This window comes from Crinia signifera, chromosome 5, assembly GCF_055691185.1.
Source record: "Crinia signifera chromosome 5, ASM5569118v1, whole genome shotgun sequence".
In the NCBI taxonomy this organism is placed as follows: Eukaryota; Metazoa; Chordata; class Amphibia; order Anura; family Myobatrachidae; genus Crinia; species Crinia signifera.
The window spans coordinates 254639435-254663462 of record NC_139221.1 but is presented as its reverse complement, the minus strand read 5'-3'; the positions used below and the strand labels follow the sequence as shown (position 1 = coordinate 254663462).

The window sequence follows — 24028 nt, the reverse complement described above, 5'->3', positions numbered from 1 at the left end:
CCTGCAGCAGCCAAACAACAACCACCACCATCTGATGTTAAACAACACCCACCAGAATCTGATCCCAACAAGCAACACTCGCCAGGCCCTGATGCCGTACAACTCAACTTTCCCAGACTCCCAGTGACACACCACATCTTTTCTTCACCCATCTGTAAGTACTAGCCAACACCCGATACTAATACACAATCAAAACCCAGCTCACCCCAGCCAACCAGCACCCCAGTACACCACTTCCAACACACCAATCATCACACACCTCCCTTATCTGGTACGGCCATGCAGGGTTTACAACTGTACCACACATCAGCCACTTTCAACCATCACGGTCTACCACAGTACACTAACCGATATCTGGACACTCATGCACCTCCAATAATCACAGCTACACACACACATATGCTTGCTACACTTACACTTACATACACCACTCCATGCCTCCAAAACTCACGCCTACATACACACACACAACCATTAATGAATCTCACGCCATTAGCTGCAGCATTTACTACTTTTGAACACTTCGATTCGTGTCTTCTAATATTATATTTTGCTTTAAGGTCCCCTCAACAAACTCCACAACCTGCTGCCTAAAACCACCACCCTCTACCACCTACGCCACCCTATACGACCTCCTGCCGCCTACTGCACATTTCACCTGACGCCGCCCACAGAACACAACTCTACCCCACCCATCTGTAAGTACTACCTAACACCACATACCACTACACCACTACGTCATCTACAAACACACCTAGCTTCCATTTTAGCCCAATTCCTGCTGCGTGCCAAACAGCAAACCATACTCACAACACACTCATCCATTTGTATGTTCTAATAATTATTTTTGATTTTAGGTTTCTTTAACTACGTCACCAACCTGCTGCAAATAAACCAAACCCTGTACGACCTGCTGCCGCCTCCTGCCAAATTCACCTGACGCCTGCCGTAATACACAACTGTACCGCAGCCATCTGTAAGTACTAACTAACAACCCATACCACTACACTAACAACTAATCTACTAACACAACTAACTTCCATTTCATGGCATGAGTTGCTTCCTGGCACACAACACACCATACTCACAACACACCCATCCATACCTCCAATACTCAAAACAAAACACACACACACACACACCTCCATGCCTCTAATACTCAAAAATACACACACACAAACATCCAAGTACACACAACCACACACCCATCCCCGCATCCAATACTCACAACTACACACACACATATACCCATCTATGTCTACAATACTACCAAGTACACACACACACCCACCCAGCCATGCCGCCAATACTCACAACTACTTTCCCATTCAAGGTCCCCTCAAATCACACAGTGTAACACAGCACACTTTACTACATTTACCCACTAATACACCAACTTCATTGTCAAATACACACTCACATCTATGCCTTCACACACACACATCAATGCCTACAATACTCTCAAGTCCACACACATACACCCATCCATGCCTACCATAATCACAAACACCCCATACAACTGCACTAACAACATCTCTTCTAACCAAACTATACTCACATTAACATTTCACAACTCCTATACTTTAACACACTTCCAGTTATAAGTTTCAATATTGACATTTGCTTACATAACCCTTACAAACTCACACTTTACAAGGTCTGCCCACTGACACACCACCTACATCATCAACCACACACTCACATCTGTGCCTGCAATACTAACAAGTACAAACACACCCATCCATAACTACAATACTCAACTATACACACGTATACACACACAAATACACAAACTTCCATGCCTCCAATACTCACACCTACTCACCCATCCATAACTCCAATTTTCAAAACTACCCCATACCACTACACTACAAACGGCTCTTCTTATACAACATTCCTCCCTTAAACATTGCAGATCACACTATATTTTCACACCTCTTTCAACACCACTAACGCACCAACATGATTTAAAACCACACACACACATCTATGCCAACAATACTCACAACAACAAACACACACACACAACATGCAAACACCACACACACACCCAGCCAGGCCGACCACACTCACAACTACACACACCCCTGCATGTCTACAACACTTGATCATACACATACACACCCCCATCCATGCATCCTAAAACAAACACTACACACACACACACACACACCCATCCCGACATGCCTCAACAATTACAAAATATACACTCACACACACACAAACACACCCATCCATACCTCCAATACTCACTAATCTATTTAAACACTTCTATATACAGTATGTCTTAACATTTGACATTTGCTTCAAGGTGCCTTCAAAAATCTGTATTACACAGTAATCTTTAGTTACTTTAACCACTAACACAACAACATGCTTTTTACACACACACACACACACATCCATCCCTACATTACTCACAATGACACACACCCATCCATGCCTACAAAACTAACAAATACACACACACACATCCATGCTTCCAATACTCACATCTACACACACACACAAACCCATCCGTTCCTCAAATACTACCAACCACACACAAACAACCATGCCTACAATACTCACAACTACACTCACACACACACACACACACACACACACACACACATCTATCCCTCTAATACTCACAACCACACACACCCATCCATGCCTCCTATACTCACAACTACACACTCACCCATACGTGCCGCAAATACTCAACAATAATACCCACACACACAAACACCCATCCAATACTCACAACTACACACACTCACACATCCATCCATGCCTACAATACTCTCTCCTACACACACACACACACACATCCATGCCTACAATACTCTCTACTACACACACATCCATCCAATAATCACAACTACACACAAACACACACACATCCCTCCAATACTCACAACTACACACACACCCATCCATGACTACAATACTCACCACTACACACACACTTCCATGCCTACAATACTCACATCTACACACACTCACACACACACATCCATGCCTACAATACTCAATACTACACTTACACACACACACACACATCCATCACTCAAATACTCACAACCACACACACACACCCATCCATGCCTCCTATACTCAAAAATACTACACACACATCCATCCAATACGCACAACTACACACACTCACACATCCGTGCCTACAATACTCAAAAATACTACACACACATCCATCCAATACTCACAACTACACACACTCACACATCCATCCATGCCTACAATACTCTCTACTACACACACACACACACACACACACACACACACATATCCATGCCTACAATACTCTCTACTACACACACACATCCCTACAATAATCACAACTAAAAACAAACACACACACATCCCTCCAATACTCACAACTACACACACACCCATCCATGACTACAATACTCACAAATACACACACATCCATGCCTACAATACTAACTAATACTAACACACACACACACACACACACACACATCCATACATCTCTCCAATAATCACAACTACACACACCCATCTATGCCTCCTATACTCACAACGACACACACACACATCCATGACTCCAATAGTCACAACTACACACACACACACACACACATCCATGCTTCAAATACTCACAACTACACCCACCCACAAACACTTCCATCCCTCCAATACTAACAACCACACACACCCATCCATGCCTACAATACTCACAACCGCACACACACACACATCCATCCCTCAAATACTCACAACCACAAACACACCCTTCCATCCCTCCTATACTCACAACTACACACTCAACCATCCGTGCCTAAAATACTCACAACTACACACACACACACACACACACACACATATCCAGACCTGCAATACTCACAACTACCACGACACACACACACACACACCCAGCCATGCCTCGATTCCTCACAACTACATACACCCATCCATGCATCCACTACTCACACTCCCATCTATGCCTCCATTACTCCCAAACACACACACACACACACACACTCACACCCATCCAGCCCTCCAATACTCACAACTACACACATACAAACACCCGTCCAGCCCTGTAATACTCAATACTAAAAAATGCCATTCAGGGATACAATACTCACTACTACACACACACACACACACACAGCCATGCCTAACACACTCACAACTACACACACCCACCAATGCATGCCTACAATACTCACAATTACACACACACACACTCACACACAACCATCCATGCCTCCAATACTCACAACTACTCACACACCCATCCATGCCTCCAATACTCACTACACACACACACACACATCCATACCTCCTATACTCAGAACTAAACACACATCCATCCATGCTTACAATACTCAATACTACACACACACACACACACACACACACACATCTATCCAATACTCGCAAATACACACACACCCATCCATACCTCCTATACTCACAACTACACACAACCATCCATGCCTCCCATACTCACAACTACACACTCAAATGCACACTCATCCATGCCTACAATACTCACAAATACACACACACACACACACACACACACACAGCCATGCAAAATACACACACCCACCTATACATGCCTACAATCCACACAATTACACACACACATGCCAACCACACTCACATCTACACACACACACCTATGCATGCCTACAGTACTCACAATTTCACACACACACACACACACACACACACACACACACCCATCCATGCCGCAAATACTCACATCTACATACACCCACACACACATACATCCCTCCTATATTCACAACTACTCACACACCCATCCATGCCTCCAATACTCACAAATACACTCACATCCATGCCTCCAATACTCTCTACACACACACACACACCCATTCATGCCTCCAATACTAACAACTACACCCACCCACCTCTGCATAGCTACAATACTCACAATTACACACACATCTATCCATGTGTGCAATACTCACCACTACACACACATAAACACACAACCATCCATGCCTCCAAAAATACACAATACACACACACACCCATCCATGCCACTAATACTTACAACTACACACACACCCACCCATCCATGCCCCTAATACTCACAACTACACACACCCACCTATGCATGCCTACAATACTCACACATCTATCCCTCCATAAATCACAACTAAACACACACCCATCCATGCCTCCTATACACACACACACCCATCCATGCCTCCAATACTCACAGCTACGCACTCACACATCCATGCCTGCTATACTCACAACTATACCCACACACACACACACCCATCCATAACTGCAATACTCACAACTACACACACATCCATTCATCCAACACTCACAACTGCACACACCCAGCCATGCCGACAATACTCACAACTACACACACACACCTATACATGCATAGCTACAATAGCCACAATTAATCTCACTCACATCCATCCTTCCAATACTCACATCTACATCCACCCACACAAGCAACCATCCCTCCAATATTCACAACTTCTCACTCACACATCCATGCCTCCAATACTCACAACTACACACACACACACACACACACACACATCCATGCCTGTAATACTCAATACTACTACACACAAACGCACACCCCAACATGGCTACAATACTCACAATTACACACACACACACACACACACACATCCATGTGTCCAATACTCACAACTACACACACTAAAACACACACCCAACCATACCTCCAAAATTACACTATAAACACACACACACACACACATCAATAGCTACATTCAGCACACATACTTTCCACACTTCAACATATGTCTTATATTTTAAAATTTTCCTTTAATGTCCCTTCAATACTCACACTATAACACACTACACTTCACTATGTTTGCACACTGTTGCAGCAACGTCATTGTAAACCACACACACATCTATGACTCCAATACTCACAACTACACCACACACAAACACCCAGCCATCCAATAATCACAACCACACACACACCCAACCTTTGCCAACAATACTCACAACTACACACTCACACACACATCCATGCCCCAAAATCACACTACTACACACACACACACACACACACACACACACACACATCCTTACATGCCTCCTATACTCACAAACATGCGCCCACACACACCCACACAAACACACATCCTTCCCTACTATACTCACAATAACACACACACACACACCTCAATGCCTGCAATACTCCAAAAACAAAAAAAAACATCCTTGCCTACCATACTCACAACTACACAAACACACAACCTGCCCTGCAATACTCACAACTACACACACACACCCATCCATGCCTCCAATACTCACAAATACACAAACACACATATCCATCCCTCCAAATCTCACAACTACACACACACACACTTATTCATGCCTCCAATACTCTTAAGTACACACACACACGTCCAGGCCGATATTACACACACACACACACACACATCCATGCTTTCAATACTCACTACTACTCACACTCACACCCATCCATGACTACCATACTCACAAATAAACACACACACACCTATCCATGCCTCCTATACTCACAACCACACACACACACATCCATGACTCCAATATTCACCACAACACACACACACACCCATCCATGTCTCCAATACTCACAAATACACACACACACATATCTATGCCTACTATTCTCACAACTACACACACATATCCATGCCTCTATACTCACAAGTACACACACACGTCCATGCCTATATTACACACACCATGCTTTCAATACACACTACTACACACACACACCCATCCATGCCTACCATACTCACAACTAAACACAAACTCAACCATCTATGCCTCCAATACTCACACATACACACACCCATCCATGCCTACAATTCTCACAAGTGCACTCACACACACACTCAACCATACATGCCTCCAATACTCACACTTACACACTATCCATGCCTACCATACTCACAAGTAAACACACACTCACACATCCATGCCTCCAGTACTAACAAGTAAACACACTCACACACACCCATCCATGCATATAATACTCACATGTACACACACACACTCACCCATACCTGCCTCCAATACTCACACGTACACACAACCACACACACCCATCCATGCCTAACAAACTCATAAGTACACACACACACACTCACCCATCTATGTCTCCAATACTCACAACTACGCACACACCTAACAATACAATGACCACCCACAAACACACATTCACATCCCTCCCACCAGCCATCACATACCTTACTGTGCTCATGTGGCTAGCTATAACGCTAGCTCCTCTCTCCATGCATTTAGCATCCTACACTATGTGCACCATAAACCGTAGTAAACCATCGATATTAGTGCCTGACAGACGCCCTAATGCTGCTATACACCTGCTAACATATCAAGCAGCAACTCCTTTCTCTAATAATGCTGCAACACTATCACACACCAGCTCTCAGTGACTGTGCTGGTCAAACTCCAAGCCAATACAGAAGCTGTATACGGGAAACTATGAACACATCACTAACCCCTTACTTTCAAACTCCACAAAGAACCATAGAAAGAGCTGTGCACTAGCACACATACACAAGTGCCCTCCCAATACTCATTAGTATTAGCCCTATAGATTGTAAGCTTGCAGCAGGGCCCTCCTACCTCCAAGTCTGTCTGTTGTTACCCAGTTTCTGTTATCACTGTCTACTATTGCAAATAACACAATGACTTTTCAAGGAAAACAACATCGCTATGGACTCCAAAAAAAAACCACTATTACAACAAAAACAACAACATGCACAACGCCAAGCAAGATGGTTAGCTAAGCAAAGCCAAGAGTCGCTTAACAAAATTAAAGCTGCTAAAGCTCTTTCAATGAGAAGAAAACGCACACAACAAACTTTGAATACAACTCAAGAAGCTACAATCAGCAATGCAGAAGTGCAGCAACGCAGAGTTCAATGCCAAACAGAGGACACAGGCTCCATTGACCCAAATAATCATCCTCTCTGTCAGACACCTACTGAACAAACAACACTACAACATCAACTACCTCTAATTATCAATTCACAATGTCACCAATCTTTACTTCCAACACCAAATCAACCACTTTCAATAACTAACCAGGATGTTCCATCAAATCTTCAACAACTTACATGCTATGTAAATACATCTACAATTAATACTACCACAACACAAAATGCAACACGCCAAGCAAGATGGTTAGCTAAACAAAGTCAAGAGTCACGCAACAAAATTCGAACAGAAAATGCTCTTTCGATGAAACGCATACGCACTCAAGAAAAATTACATCAAAGTGAAGCGCATAAAATCGTCAATACACAAGGACACCAAGCCATACTCCCACCACAAACACAGCAAACAACTACCATTCCACAAACCTTTCATCCAAAGTGTCAGCCACATACACTTTCCCAACAAACTAAGCTACAACATCAACTGCCTCACATTATCAGTCTACAATGTCAACAACAGTTACTTCCAACCGACCAGCTACCAGTTTATGAAACAAACACACATTTAACAGAAACAATTCAACCAATTACATGCAATGTTAATACATCAACAACTACTACCAAATCAACAAATGCACAACGCAAAGCACAATGGGTATCTAAGCTAAGTCAAGAGTTGCGAAACAAAATGCGAGATGCTAATGCTCTTTTCATGACAAAAAAACGCAAACAACAACAACAATTACAACAAAGTCAAATGCCTGAAATGTTCACTGCACAAGTGCACCAACCCATAGTCCAACCCCAAACACAAGAAAACACCTACATTCAACAAACTGTGCATCCACAATGTCAGCCACATACACTTACTCAACAACCATCACTACAACAGCAACTGCCGGATATTATTACTGTACAATGTCAACAAAATTTACTTGGAACACAACATCTCCCAGTTTCAAAAACCACACAAGATTTAACACCAAATAATCCACAACTCGCATCACCAACAACGACAAACAAAACTAAAAGTGCCCAACGCTACCAAAGATGGTTATCTAGGCAAAGCCAAGAGTCTCTAAACAAACTACGAGCTGCTAAAGCTCTTTCCAGCAAACTAAAACGCACACAAAATACTATTCAGCACAGTCAAATGACTCACATCGTTAATGCACAAGCCAAAATACCCATCGTCCAACACCACATGGAAGGAACAACTGTACTTCAAACGGACGTGCTTGCACAATCTCAACAACAACAGGTGGGGTTCTGGAATCTGCACTCAGTAGTATATATTACCCTATGTTATCGGGTATTTACCGCTATACCATTTACCTTGTCATGTAGCGGGGGTGCTATCCTGACCAACTGTAAGTCAGTAGTCAAAAATATTGATAGGAAGAGAAAGACAGTTTTTTATGGATGCACTCCTGGTTTCACAAAATTATCATTCATCAAATGATTTTCTTTTTATATTTTTATATCTAAAATTGTGGGGACCCCTATCGTCTTTATTGTTATGACCTGTGACATGGGGTAAGCCACAAAAAATGTGCGAAAATTAAAGAGGTTAAAATATCCCGACATACATATATACACAGTGATAAGGAAGAAAAATTTGTGTTGGACAGATTATTTTAAAAACGTGTAGGCAGGTTTCATAGGATGTTAATGTTCTATTAATAATTGGGTGGTATTCCCATATATACAATTTATGTACTTCCACTTTTATTAATTTTTCAATACACTGTTGTTGTTATCCTTGTTGTTACAAGGGGATATGACAGTTGGTTCTGGGGCTTTGTCTTGGTAGTGAATAAATTCACTTATTTTGCCAACCCATATACCCAACTGACACACCTATAGATTATTTTGCAAGAATACAGTTAGATATATTTGTCTCCAGATGTTTTTTTCCAGCTTTAATTTGCTGTACTGGTGAGTGTTTTGGCCTTTGGAATTAGCTCTATATTACACTTGAAGGTATATACTATCACAATTGTACTGTGAATTTCTATCACCTGTGGTTAACAATTCTGTGGAGCGATATCTTTATGTTTGAACAGGCTGTGTGCCTTGGCCATATGTTAGGCTCTATATCACATGGGCGTTGTATGCCCTGTTCAGGTCTCTTATTGTTATTGCCTATTTAGCTGTTTGTATCAGCATTTGGCAAATGACAACGTGTGTGTCGACTGTGTGGTCTGGCCCTGAATCTGGCTCTATATCACACTATTTTTATATGCCCGAAATTTTATCCTCCTCAGTTCTGTAAGCTGTGCCTTTTAAGCTGTGTTATAATCAGCATATGGCAAGATGGTGAGATTTTGTGATTATAGCCTTAATTTTGACTTTATTTCACAGTATATTGTTATATAGTGTTACACTGTATTTATCTCAGGTTTGTATTCAAGTGGCAAATTCTTATGGCACTTAATACTGTGTGTTAGATCTAACTGTATATATTGCGCGCTTCCCAGAGTGTGCATATAAATTCTCTAGTCGTTCAGTGGATACATTGTTATCTCCTGATTTGGCTTTTTGCCCAGGATTTTAGTATAACAATTTTGAATACACTTCAATATGTTCCTCCTAGTCGCTACTGACACCTGCTGGTGAATTTGATGTATTATATATCTCTTTCTAAACTGGCTTAGTTTTCAGTGCCAGTTTAAAAGCAACTATGTTGCAATTTTGGGTTATATGTACGGTTTTAATGATATTGATTTCAAGTACGTTATTCAGTTTTGCCTGATATAACCTTTAGTGCTACACCCCTTAGATCGTCACTTAGGTGTGCACTAATAGTAGATTGTTTGTACCATACACTTGCCTAGTTGAAATTACTATCTACCTTGAGTTGGTAGATTGCGTGAGCTATAATAGTTCACTATTGCCAGCAGTCAGTCAGAGCGATTAGCGCTATAGGTGAACAAACAGTGGGAAGTAGTATAATAACAAATAATACAATTCACATCCTATTACACCTGCCTAACACGGGTCTAGAACACGTGTTTCGCACTTAGGTGCTTCTTCAAGCTAGCTTGAAGAAGCACCTAAGTGCGAAACACGTGTTCTAGACCCGTGTTAGGCAGGTGTAATAGGATGTGAATTGTATTATTTGTTATTATACTACTTCCCACTGTTTGTTCACCTATAGCGCTAATCGCTCTGACTGACTGCTGGCAATAGTGAACTATTATAGCTCACGCAATCTACCAACTCAAGGTAGATAGTAATTTCAACTAGGCAAGTGTATGGTACAAACAATCTACTATTAGTGCACACCTAAGTGACGATCTAAGGGGTGTAGCACTAAAGGTTATATCAGGCAAAACTGAATAACGTACTTGAAATCAATATCATTAAAACCGTACATATAACCCAAAATTGCAACATAGTTGCTTTTAAACTGGCACTGAAAACTAAGCCAGTTTAGAAAGAGATATATAATACATCAAATTCACCAGCAGGTGTCAGTAGCGACTAGGAGGAACATATTGAAGTGTATTCAAAATTGTTATACTAAAATCCTGGGCAAAAAGCCAAATCAGGAGATAACAATGTATCCACTGAACGACTAGAGAATTTATATGCACACTCTGGGAAGCGCGCAATATATACAGTTAGATCTAACACACAGTATTAAGTGCCATAAGAATTTGCCACTTGAATACAAACCTGAGATAAATACAGTGTAACACTATATAACAATATACTGTGAAATAAAGTCAAAATTAAGGCTATAATCACAAAATCTCACCATCTTGCCATATGCTGATTATAACACAGCTTAAAAGGCACAGCTTACAGAACTGAGGAGGATAAAATTTCGGGCATATAAAAATAGTGTGATATAGAGCCAGATTCAGGGCCAGACCACACAGTCGACACACACGTTGTCATTTGCCAAATGCTGATACAAACAGCTAAATAGGCAATAACAATAAGAGACCTGAACAGGGCATACAACGCCCATGTGATATAGAGCCTAACATATGGCCAAGGCACACAGCCTGTTCAAACATAAAGATATCGCTCCACAGAATTGTTAACCACAGGTGATAGAAATTCACAGTACAATTGTGATAGTATATACCTTCAAGTGTAATATAGAGCTAATTCCAAAGGCCAAAACACTCACCAGTACAGCAAATTAAAGCTGGAAAAAAACATCTGGAGACAAATATATCTAACTGTATTCTTGCAAAATAATCTATAGGTGTGTCAGTTGGGTATATGGGTTGGCAAAATAAGTGAATTTATTCACTACCAAGACAAAGCCCCAGAACCAACTGTCATATCCCCTTGTAACAACAAGGATAACAACAACAGTGTATTGAAAAATTAATAAAAGTGGAAGTACATAAATTGTATATATGGGAATACCACCCAATTATTAATAGAACATTAACATCCTATGAAACCTGCCTACACGTTTTTAAAATAATCTGTCCAACACAAATTTTTCTTCCTTATCACTGTGTATATATGTATGTCGGGATATTTTAACCTCTTTAATTTTCGCACATTTTTTGTGGCTTACCCCATGTCACAGGTCATAACAATAAAGACGATAGGGGTCCCCACAATTTTATATATAAAAATATAAAAAGAAAATCATTTGATGAATGATAATTTTGTGAAACCAGGAGTGCATCCATAAAAAACTGTCTTTCTCTTCCTCTCAATATTTTTGACTACAATCTCAACAACACAATGTTCCTCAACTGACAATGCTACAAGAGCAACTTCCACTAATTAACAATGACCTATGTCCGCAACATTTACTTACAACTGTAAAGTTACCACCTTGCAAACCGAACCAAGATGTAACCACACATATTCAGCAACTTACATCCCTTTCTAATACATCATTACCAAGTACATCAACACAGTTACATACTTACACAGAAACCGGTCAACTTCACACACTAAATACTACAACAACCACACATTTACCAATGTTTCAAGAACAACAAGTGACACCACATACTTGCGGACCATTTAACATTATCTGCCAGTTTTGTGGTTCTTTTAATTTTATAGCTGAGCGCCCATCCGATGGAAAATTTACTCACTGTTGCCAAAAGGGAAAAGTTAAATTACCTACGCCACAAGACATTCATGGACAAGAGTTACACTATCCAGATTTTTTAACCAACTTACTATCCAATCCACTTTGCCCGGATTATCTTCATTTCAAAGACAAAATTCGGTCGTACAATAGTGCGCTTTCCTTTGCATCTATGGGAGCCAACATTGTCACTTTGCCAGGTAACGGACCATATGTTTTTAAAGTTCAAGGACAAACATATCATCGTACTTCACACCTACAACCAATTAATAATGAAACTCCAAAGTTTGCACAACTATACGTTCTGGGCAGCACACAAGCAGCCAACGTTCGTGACCTTCATACAGCCAATCAGGATTGTCGACACAATATCATGGACCAAATTGATCGCTTTTTTAGACAACACAATCGACTTGCACAAAGTTATCACCTAATGCGTCAAGTTGAAACTCAACAAATGACAATTGCCGCAGAAAACGGAGAAACCATTCCAGTAATAAGCATGGCGCTAAGACGTGATCGACAATCTGATTCAAGACGATACAACACACCCACCTCCAACGAAGTCGCTATGATCTTTGTCAATGAAGATGGTGAGCCACCATTCAAACGAGATATCCGCATATATCCAAAAAACCCAGACAATCCAAACCAACCTTTTATCAATTTAAATATTTTAAGCCCAAACATGGATCCAATGACATATGCACTTCTTTTCCCCTATGGAGAACCAGGATGGCAACCAAATTGGCAATGTGAGTCATACAATACAGCTAAACTTAATCCAGTAAACAAAAATGTTTCCATGTTACAGTACAAGGCCGCCTTAACAGCCATTCGTCAACAATTCAGTCCCATCATGTCTGCTGGCAAATTAACTCAACAGTGGTTAGTTGATTCATACCTTCAAGTGGAGGCAAATAGATTAAACTACATTCGTCTTAATCAAAAACGTTTACGAGCTGAACAGTATCAAGGACTTGCAGATCACCTTGCAAACATGGCTGATAATTGTGACATGCAACCTGGTGTGCCTGTCATTTTACCATCAACCTTTGAAGGATCACCAAGACACATGCGAGAGCGTTGCTGTGACGCTATGTCTATTTTTTCAAAGTGGGGAGCTCCAGATGTTTTTGTTACCTTCACTGCTAATCCAACTTGGACGGAAATTAAAGAGAACTTACGACCCGGCGAACAAACTTCAGATCGACCAGACTTGGTAGCACGTGTTTTTCAAATTAAGCTACATTCTCTTATCAAGGATATAACAAAGCATGCAGTGTTTGGACAGGCCAAAGCTTTTGTATATACCATCGAATTCCAAAAAAGGGGACTACCACATGCACACATACTTCTTACACTAAGACCAGAGGACAAAATTAACACAGTCTCCAAAATCAATCAGTTAGTGTCAGCAGAAATTCCATCAAAAGACAATCCTGTCTTGCGCAACATTATCACACGTTGTATGCTACATGGTCCATGCGGCACACAATATCCACGTGCACCCTGCATGAAAGATGGAAAATGTTCAAAGCTTTTTCCTAAGCCATTTATTACTGAAACCACTTTAAACATTAATGCCTATCCTCTTTACCAACGTCGACCTGGCGAACAAGTACAAGTTAGAGGTAACCTTATGTCAAACCAAAATGTGGTACCGTACAATCCATACTTATCACTCAAGTACAATGCTCACATCAATGTGGAAATATGCACATCACTCACAGCTATTAAGTACATATACAAATACATATTTAAAGGCTTTGATTGTGCTAATGTGGCCATTACACCAAATGGCGAAGCAGAACTTCACTACAATGAAATTACCAATTTTATTGACTGTCGCTATGTAAGCCCACCAGAAGCTATTTGGCGATTACGAGAATCATTAATGCATGATCGCTCTCACACAGTCATCAGACTTCCAATACATCTCCCCAACCAGCAAACAATCATATTTCAACCAGGTCAGGAAATAAAAGCACTTTCTGCTGCACAAACTACACAAACCAAACTTGAAGCATGGTTTAACCTAAATGCAAATTCAAACCATGCACAACAATGGCTGTACTCTGAAATTCCACATTACTACATTTTCACACATGGCAATTGGCAACCCAGAAAACGCGGTGGAGACAAAATTGTTGCACGCATGTTTACCGTTAGTATAAAAAATGAAGAGCGCTTTTACCTTCGCATGTTACTGCTACATGTTCCTGGGGCTATCAGTTTCCAAGCATTGAAAACTGTCAATGGTGTTGTTTGTGAATCCTTCAAAGCTGCTGCTTTAGCACATGGACTTCTGGCCTCAGATAACGAATGGCATAACTCTTTAACAGATGCAGCCACATACATTATGCCAAAACAGTTACGAGAAATGTTCGCCTACATATGTTGCTTTTGTCAGCCTGCTGAACCACTTCGGTTGTGGGAAGATCACCTTATTCAGTTCACTCTTGACTATCAGCACAATAGCACACAACCCATAGCCCAAAGTAAAGCACTCCACCATATTAACTCCATTTTACAACAACATGGATTGTCATGTGAACTGCTTGGCTTGCCAATTCCCACCGGAAATGCACCACAAGAACAAACATATAATGTCCTTGAAGAACAAAATTTAGCGAATCACAACATTGCAATGCTTAACAATCAACAGTTAGCTGCTTTCAACACCATAGTCATGGCTGTACATAATGAATACAGTCACAACCACTGCTTTTATGTTGATGGGCCAGGAGGTTCCGGAAAAACATTCCTATACACTACGCTCATTGCATATATACGAGGTCAAGGTAACATCATATTGCCGTTTGCTACCACAGGAATTGCAGCTACTTTACTCAAAGGTGGACGCACTGTGCACAGTGGATTTAAGCTACCTGTCCCACTACTTGATACATCCGTTTCTTGCATGAGACTAACGTCCCCAGAAGCTGAACTATTACGGAAAGCAGTTATCATTCTCATTGATGAAATAACTATGCTCCCCAAACATGGTCTTCGATGCATTGACACACTTCTACAGGAAATTATGAACAACACCAAACCATTTGGAAACAAAATTATTGTATTAGGAGGAGATTTTAGACAGACACTTCCTGTTGTGCCAAGAGGAACACAAACTGATATTATTGAATGCTGCATAAAAGCCAGTCACCTATGGCAACATTTCAGGCATCTAACTCTCACTACAAACATGCGCAGTGAAGGACAACTAGAACATAATACATGGCTTTTACAAGTTGGAATGGGAACTGTACCAGCAATACCAGAAATATCACAAACAAATATCATTGAAATCCCACAACATATGCTAACTACAGACAATCTCATTAATACCATTTTTAACAATGTACAAAACATGTCCGTAGAAGACCTTTCTAAAAGAGTCATTCTTGCTCCAACAAATGCCCACACACTTGAAATGAATCGGAACATTATTGGATTAATACCTGGAATTCCACAAATTTATTACAGCGCCGACTCCGTTGTAAGTGAAGACCCCAACGACACTTTAAACTTCCCCCTGGAATTTCTACATGAGCAAACTCCTTCGGGAATGCCTCCACATATCTTACTGTTAAAAAAGCGAGTTATTGTCATGCTACTTCGCAACCTTAACCCAAAAAAAGGATTGTGTAATGGGACACGATTAATTATTGAAAACTTAGCACCTCACTTCATCACTACTAAAATTATATCCGATTGCAACAAAGGTGACATTGTCTTTATTCCTCGCATTGATTTAGCTCCAACAGATACCACATTGCCATTTATCCTAAAACGACGCCAATTTCCAATCATACCAGCTTATGCAATCACTATTAACAAATCCCAAGGACAAACATTCAATCACGTTGGAATTCATCTTCAAACTTCAGTCTTCTCTCATGGACAACTTTACGTAGCTTTATAAAGATCAAGACAACCAAATCAAGTCAAAGTCCACATTACCCCAAATGAAGAACAAGGACAACTACTTTTAAACAATAGACAATTTACAAAAAATGTGGTTTTTCATGACATTTTCCAAATGTAACATGTCGTAGTAGGTTGGGACTTTACTAACCTTATTTATATATATGCACTTTCCACTCTTTTTACAATGTTTACAATAAATGCTTCACAATGTTCAACCTATTCACACATTTATCTTTTAAGACATTTCTATTTCAATACATATTTCCTACATCTACATTAGTTAACTTTTCCATCAACAACAACAAATATTCATTCATAACACTATCACAGACGACACCACCTTTGCAATTATATGCACTTTCATTTCAAAACATTTATGCTGTCACTCAAATTCACTACAAGAACATTATTCACCAAATTACACTACATCTCACACTCACATATATTTCCACTTCAAATGGGGCGAAGCCCCTCACGACGGTGTGAAGAGCGCCCGAAGGGCGCGATGAATCACCTAGTTTAAGAATAAGTAGAAATGTATAGTGTCTTCTATCCTCTTGCTACAGTTGCCAATATCCCAGGAGAATAGATATATATATAATTATTTAGAGAGCACTTACCCCCTTCCTTTGCAGGCGAGGATGGAACCGGCACACGAGTTTTAGTGAAGAAAAAAAGTGAAGTTTATTGTACAAGCATAATTTTGCACAAACAGTCAGCTGTAACCTAACAGCCGTTTCAACCACTTCCTAGTGGTTTTCGTCAGAGGTGAAGAAGCATTACACTGAGCCGTTTAAATAGCATACAATTGCGCCAAATTCAGCACCAGAAAGAGGCCAGTCAGACCTCCTGTGATGTCAGCAAGCGTCACATACAGTGAGTGACAGCGGGGCTTGGTTGTTGGGGGCGCGGCTCATGGTGAGTCATCAGGGAACTCCCGATGCGTCAGCTAAGTGCTGGCATCGGGGTTACCCTGTGTAATACATGGGACTTCATAGCAGATGACCGCGGGGGTACAGCGCCGACGCTGCTGCAGTCTGGTGGGAGTGAGGACAAAAGTGAGGACAAAAGTGAAAGGGGATGCGGGAACGGAGGTCTGATTGTCAACTCAGACCGTCAATAAGCATACACATGCGGGGGAATACAAGTGAACACATACAGGGAAATACATGTAAATAGCGCTGGAAGCATATGTATCTGTCGCCTGTTACATAAATGGCATGCAATGAACGGAATCTTTACAGTCACAATCACATAGTTGTATAACACGTTAGGTCACCTATATCCTGTGGTTAAGGAATCTGTGCGGAGCCATGGCATATACAAGACATATTCACAAATAGTCGACACCAGCATGTGTCGACCTGGGTAGTGACATGTACTGGATAAAATGCAAAACAGTATGCTGGGTATAGCACTCCTTTACAAACTCAAACCAATACATTATCAGGACACTAATAAGCAACCAGTGCCTGTCCAGTCGACACAGAGCCGTGTCGATCCCGGACCATATATACAAAAAAAATTTAGTATTGGACTGTTCCTACACACGGCGGTGTAGGTCAACAGGTGGCAATAAACTTTAGTGTAACAGGATAACATATGAAGAGAAGATTAACTGAAATAAACAGGAATAAACGCACGGCGGCGTGAATATGAACCCTGGACACACAGCGGTGTTCAGGGGACCAGCAGGAGACTTAAACACCCCAAACACTCGGCGGTGTTTAGGGGACAGGCAGGTTAATGCGATAGCAGTATTTAGAGAAAAACACCCAATTTGAAGTCCTCATTTAAACCCACTGGGGCCAGACTTTTAAGCCTGAAAATCCAAGAAAGTTCCCTTTGTAAAAGGAGTCTTTCCCTGTCGCCTCCGTACTTGAGGGGTGGAATGTGGTCTAAAATCGTACATTTTAGATCTATCATCTTGTGTCTAAGTTCCAGAAAATGTCTTGCGACAGGCAGGTTCTTAAGGTCGCTCTGGGTCGTCATGGGGTTGATGCTCTTTTTGATTGAGGATCTGTGCTGGTTGAATCTCTCCTTGAAGGTGCATGTCGTCTTGCCCACGTAGACTTTGTGGCAAGGGCATTGTAAAGCATATATAATATATCTGCTGTTGCAGTCGAGGTGGTACTTGATATTGAAGCTCTCGCCATTGAGGGGGTTGACAAATCTGGGGCCAGTTAGAAGGTACTGGCAGTTCACACACCCCCCACATTTGAAGGTACCTTTTTTGCATGTAAGCCATGTTTGTCTTGATCCAATAGCAGGGTTGGGAGTGGTTTTAACCAATAGATCCCTCAGGTTTGGCCCTCTGCGGTACGCAAATCTTGGGGGTGCCGAGATTTCTTTTGAGAGCACAGGGTCGCTCGTGAGTAGGTGCCAGTGTTCATTCACTTTGTCTCTAATATGCTTAGAGGCCACTGTGTATGTGCTTACAAAGTTGAGTCTGTTTTCCCTCACTGTGTTCTCTGGCTTTTTACTTTGGAGGAGATCTTCTCTGTTAAGCTCCATCACTCTCTGGATTGCCTTTTCAACTTCATGTGGATCATAGCCCCTTTCAAGAAATTTCTCCTTCATTGTAGAGATAGCTGTTTTAGTGACTTCAGGGTCTGATGTTATCCTGATCACCCTAAGTAATTGGGAGTAGGGTAGCCCACGTTTAAGTGGCTCGGGATGGAAGCTGGTGGCTGCAAGTAAAGTATTTTTATCCGACTCTTTGGAAAAGATTTTAGTTGTTAGATGCCCATTTTCGATCATTGCACTATCTTGCACGGGGAGACAGGAATCGACGCCCGCCAAAAAACCTCTACTACCCACCCGCCGGGGTGGGAGAAAGAGGAAGAAGAAAACCACAGAAATAAGAAATGGGACTGTTGTGTTCAATCTCTCAAAGCATACTCTTACTGCTGCCGAATCCACACTATTGAATCGTGGATTATCCTTTGTGCCTACCCTATCTCAAAATCTTTTCAACTGGCAAATTGACATGTTTCGCCTGGGGAGGCAACTCCGCCTGCGTGATCACTTTATTAGACATCCTGCCCCCGAAAGAGTTGACACTAAAATACCCTACACACCTGCACTGAGGAACAAAAGTACCTTTGATCCACCCTCGATTAATCCATCCATCAGCACCTTCAACAGGGTCCTGAAGAGGGATACCAACCCTTTCATTGAGAAGCAGAAAATTTCCTACTTCAACATCACGAGAGAGGAGAAGCTAGCCATTGACACCCTCTCCAAAGATGTTGACTTGATTATCAGACCCGCAGACAAGGGTGGCGGTATAGTCCTGCTGGACAGGTCTTACTATATTGCTGAAGCAATGGCACAACTATCCGACAAAACATGCTATGAGCAGTTGGATTCAGACCCCACTTGGAGATTTAAACAAGCTATCGATCAAACCATCCAACTAGGCAAAACTAACAACTTCATCAGTGAAGAAACGGCCAGATTTCTCACACAACCTCACCCGAAGACACCATGCCTATATACGCTCCCTAAAGTACACAAGTCATTGGTGACCCCACCTGGAAGGCCAATAATTTCGGCCCGTGGTTCCCTCTGCCAGCCACTATCGCAACTAGTGGACTTTTACCTCCAGCCTGTGGTCAAAAAAACCAGAAGCTTTATAGCGGATACTAGCGACTTCTTAAGGAAGATACAAGCCTACCAACACGACCTGAGTGGAGCGCTGCTTGTGACACTTGATGTTACAAGCCTCTACACTAACATCCCACACTCAGTTGGGCTAGCAGCATGCCGTGAAGCCCTACTTACCAGTGAGGCCTATGAAGGACCACCGGTTGAATTTGTATTGTCCCTTATGGAGACTATTCTCAAAAAGAATTACTTTCTCTTCGAAGGCAGGTTTTTTCTGCAACGCCAGGGGACTGCCATGGGTTCTAACATGGCACCGGCGTATGCCAACCTGACTATGGCATCATTTGAAGAGACCAACATCTACGGGAACAGTGTATACAGCGCAGACATCGCCTTATACGTTCGCTATATAGACGATCTCTTTCTTATCTGGACAGGAGGGGAGGAGAGACTACTGAAATTCTTCAATGACCTCAATACCTTACCTGGCACCATTAGATTCACGATCAGCTTCAGTGAAAGACTCATCAATTACTTGGATGTTACTGTAATGATCGAAAATGGGCATCTAACAACTAAAATCTTTTCCAAAGAGTCGGATAAAAATACTTTACTTGCAGCCACCAGCTTCCATCCCGAGCCACTTAAACGTGGGCTACCCTACTCCCAATTACTTAGGGTGATCAGGATAACATCAGACCCTGAAGTCACTAAAACAGCTATCTCTACAATGAAGGAGAAATTTCTTGAAAGGGGCTATGATCCACATGAAGTTGAAAAGGCAATCCAGAGAGTGATGGAGCTTAACAGAGAAGATCTCCTCCAAAGTAAAAAGCCAGAGAACACAGTGAGGGAAAACAGACTCAACTTTGTAAGCACATACACAGTGGCCTCTAAGCATATTAGAGACAAAGTGAATGAACACTGGCACCTACTCACGAGCGACCCTGTGCTCTCAAAAGAAATCTCGGCACCCCCAAGATTTGCGTACCGCAGAGGGCCAAACCTGAGGGATCTATTGGTTAAAACCACTCCCAACCCTGCTATTGGATCAAGACAAACATGGCTTACATGCAAAAAAGGTACCTTCAAATGTGGGGGGTGTGTGAACTGCCAGTACCTTCTAACTGGCCCCAGATTTGTCAACCCCCTCAATGGCGAGAGCTTCAATATCAAGTACCACCTCGACTGCAACAGCAGATATATTATATATGCTTTACAATGCCCTTGCCACAAAGTCTACGTGGGCAAGACGACATGCACCTTCAAGGAGAGATTCAACCAGCACAGATCCTCAATCAAAAAGAGCATCAACCCCATGACGACCCAGAGCGACCTTAAGAACCTGCCTGTCGCAAGACATTTTCTGGAACTTAGACACAAGATGATAGATCTAAAATGTACGATTTTAGACCACATTCCACCCCTCAAGTACGGAGGCGACAGGGAAAGACTCCTTTTACAAAGGGAACTTTCTTGGATTTTCAGGCTTAAAAGTCTGGCCCCAGTGGGTTTAAATGAGGACTTCAAATTGGGTGTTTTTCTCTAAATACTGCTATCGCATTAACCTGCCTGTCCCCTAAACACCGCCGAGTGTTTGGGGTGTTTAAGTCTCCTGCTGGTCCCCTGAACACCGCTGTGTGTCCAGGGTTCATATTCACGCCGCCGTGCGTTTATTCCTGTTTATTTCAGTTAATCTTCTCTTCATATGTTATCCTGTTACACTAAAGTTTATTGCCACCTGTTGACCTACACCGCCGTGTGTAGGAACAGTCCAATACTAAATTTTTTTTGTATATATGGTCCGGGATCGACACGGCTCTGTGTCGACTGGACAGGCACTGGTTGCTTATTAGTGTCCTGATAATGTATTGGTTTGAGTTTGTAAAGGAGTGCTATACCCAGCATACTGTTTTGCATTTTATCCAGTACATGTCACTACCCAGGTCGACACATGCTGGTGTCGACTATTTGTGAATATGTCTTGTATATGCCATGGCTCCGCACAGATTCCTTAACCACAGGATATAGGTGACCTAACGTGTTATACAACTATGTGATTGTGACTGTAAAGATTCCGTTCATTGCATGCCATTTATGTAACAGGCGACAGATACATATGCTTCCAGCGCTATTTACATGTATTTCCCTGTATGTGTTCACTTGTATTCCCCCGCATGTGTATGCTTATTGACGGTCTGAGTTGACAATCAGACCTCCGTTCCCGCATCCCCTTTCACTTTTGTCCTCACTTTTGTCCTCACTCCCACCAGACTGCAGCAGCGTCGGCGCTGTACCCCCGCGGTCATCTGCTATGAAGTCCCATGTATTACACAGGGTAACCCCGATGCCAGCACTTAGCTGACGCATCGGGAGTTCCCTGATGACTCACCATGAGCCGCGCCCCCAACAACCAAGCCCCGCTGTCACTCACTGTATGTGACGCTTGCTGACATCACAGGAGGTCTGACTGGCCTCTTTCTGGTGCTGAATTTGGCGCAATTGTATGCTATTTAAACGGCTCAGTGTAATGCTTCTTCACCTCTGACGAAAACCACTAGGAAGTGGTTGAAACGGCTGTTAGGTTACAGCTGACTGTTTGTGCAAAATTATGCTTGTACAATAAACTTCACTTTTTTTCTTCACTAAAACTCGTGTGCCGGTTCCATCCTCGCCTGCAAAGGAAGGGGGTAAGTGCTCTCTATTATTGTATTAAGTTCCTGGCACCGAAGAGCTACCTTATTGAGTGCCATCCTGCTAAACAACTCCTATATAATTATTTATATATAAATATCCCCAACTTTAAGCCGAATAATGAGTACCTTCAGAACAGCCCAGCCAGTCCCTACAGAATTCTGCCAGTACTGGAGGGCACAGAAAGATTAATCTTTTGTGTCTTTACAGCAGGCATCACAAGAGTATGCAGAAAACGGAGTAAATCAATTATCAGATAACTGTAAGTGCAATGCAAGGAAATAAGACAAGACAAGATAGCATTGCACATAAATGTGTTATTCTGAAAACAAATATTACATATCAAAGTTATGATCCAAATCTGTCCATAGATAACTTTCTGTATAAAACTATTTGCTTAAATATACTTGTATATACAATTACTGACATTGTAATCATAACTTTACAATAATTCTATGCAAAAGACACAGTTAATAGTAGATGGGTGTTTACATAATTGAAATAATACAGTTAAGGGGTCCCTCAATGGGATGGAATCAGAATGGAATGCGTTCAATTTCCGATCGATTTTGGTTCGATGTTGCTTATTTAAGCCAAATCAAATAGAATTAACAGAGTAGAATAGAAAAAATCAAACCGTGTGTATGCCCTATTATAAAGATTTTTTTTAACCCCAATAAATATTATAGTTCTGTTTGTAGCTTAGAGTGTTACAAATATTAAAAATATAAGGTAGCAACGGACATCTCAC

At 41.6% G+C, this 24028-nt stretch overlaps 1 long non-coding RNA gene across 1 annotated transcript; it reads left to right on the top strand.

Moving 5' to 3' along the window:
- The first annotated feature begins 563 nt into the window (after positions 1 to 563).
- Positions 564 to 23585, top strand: LOC146079681 (uncharacterized). The gene is made up of 3 exons (XR_014474697.1): positions 564 to 698; positions 858 to 976; positions 23488 to 23585. It is a non-coding gene; the product is annotated as an uncharacterized LOC146079681 (long non-coding RNA).
- Positions 23586 to 24028: the final 443 nt, after the last annotated feature.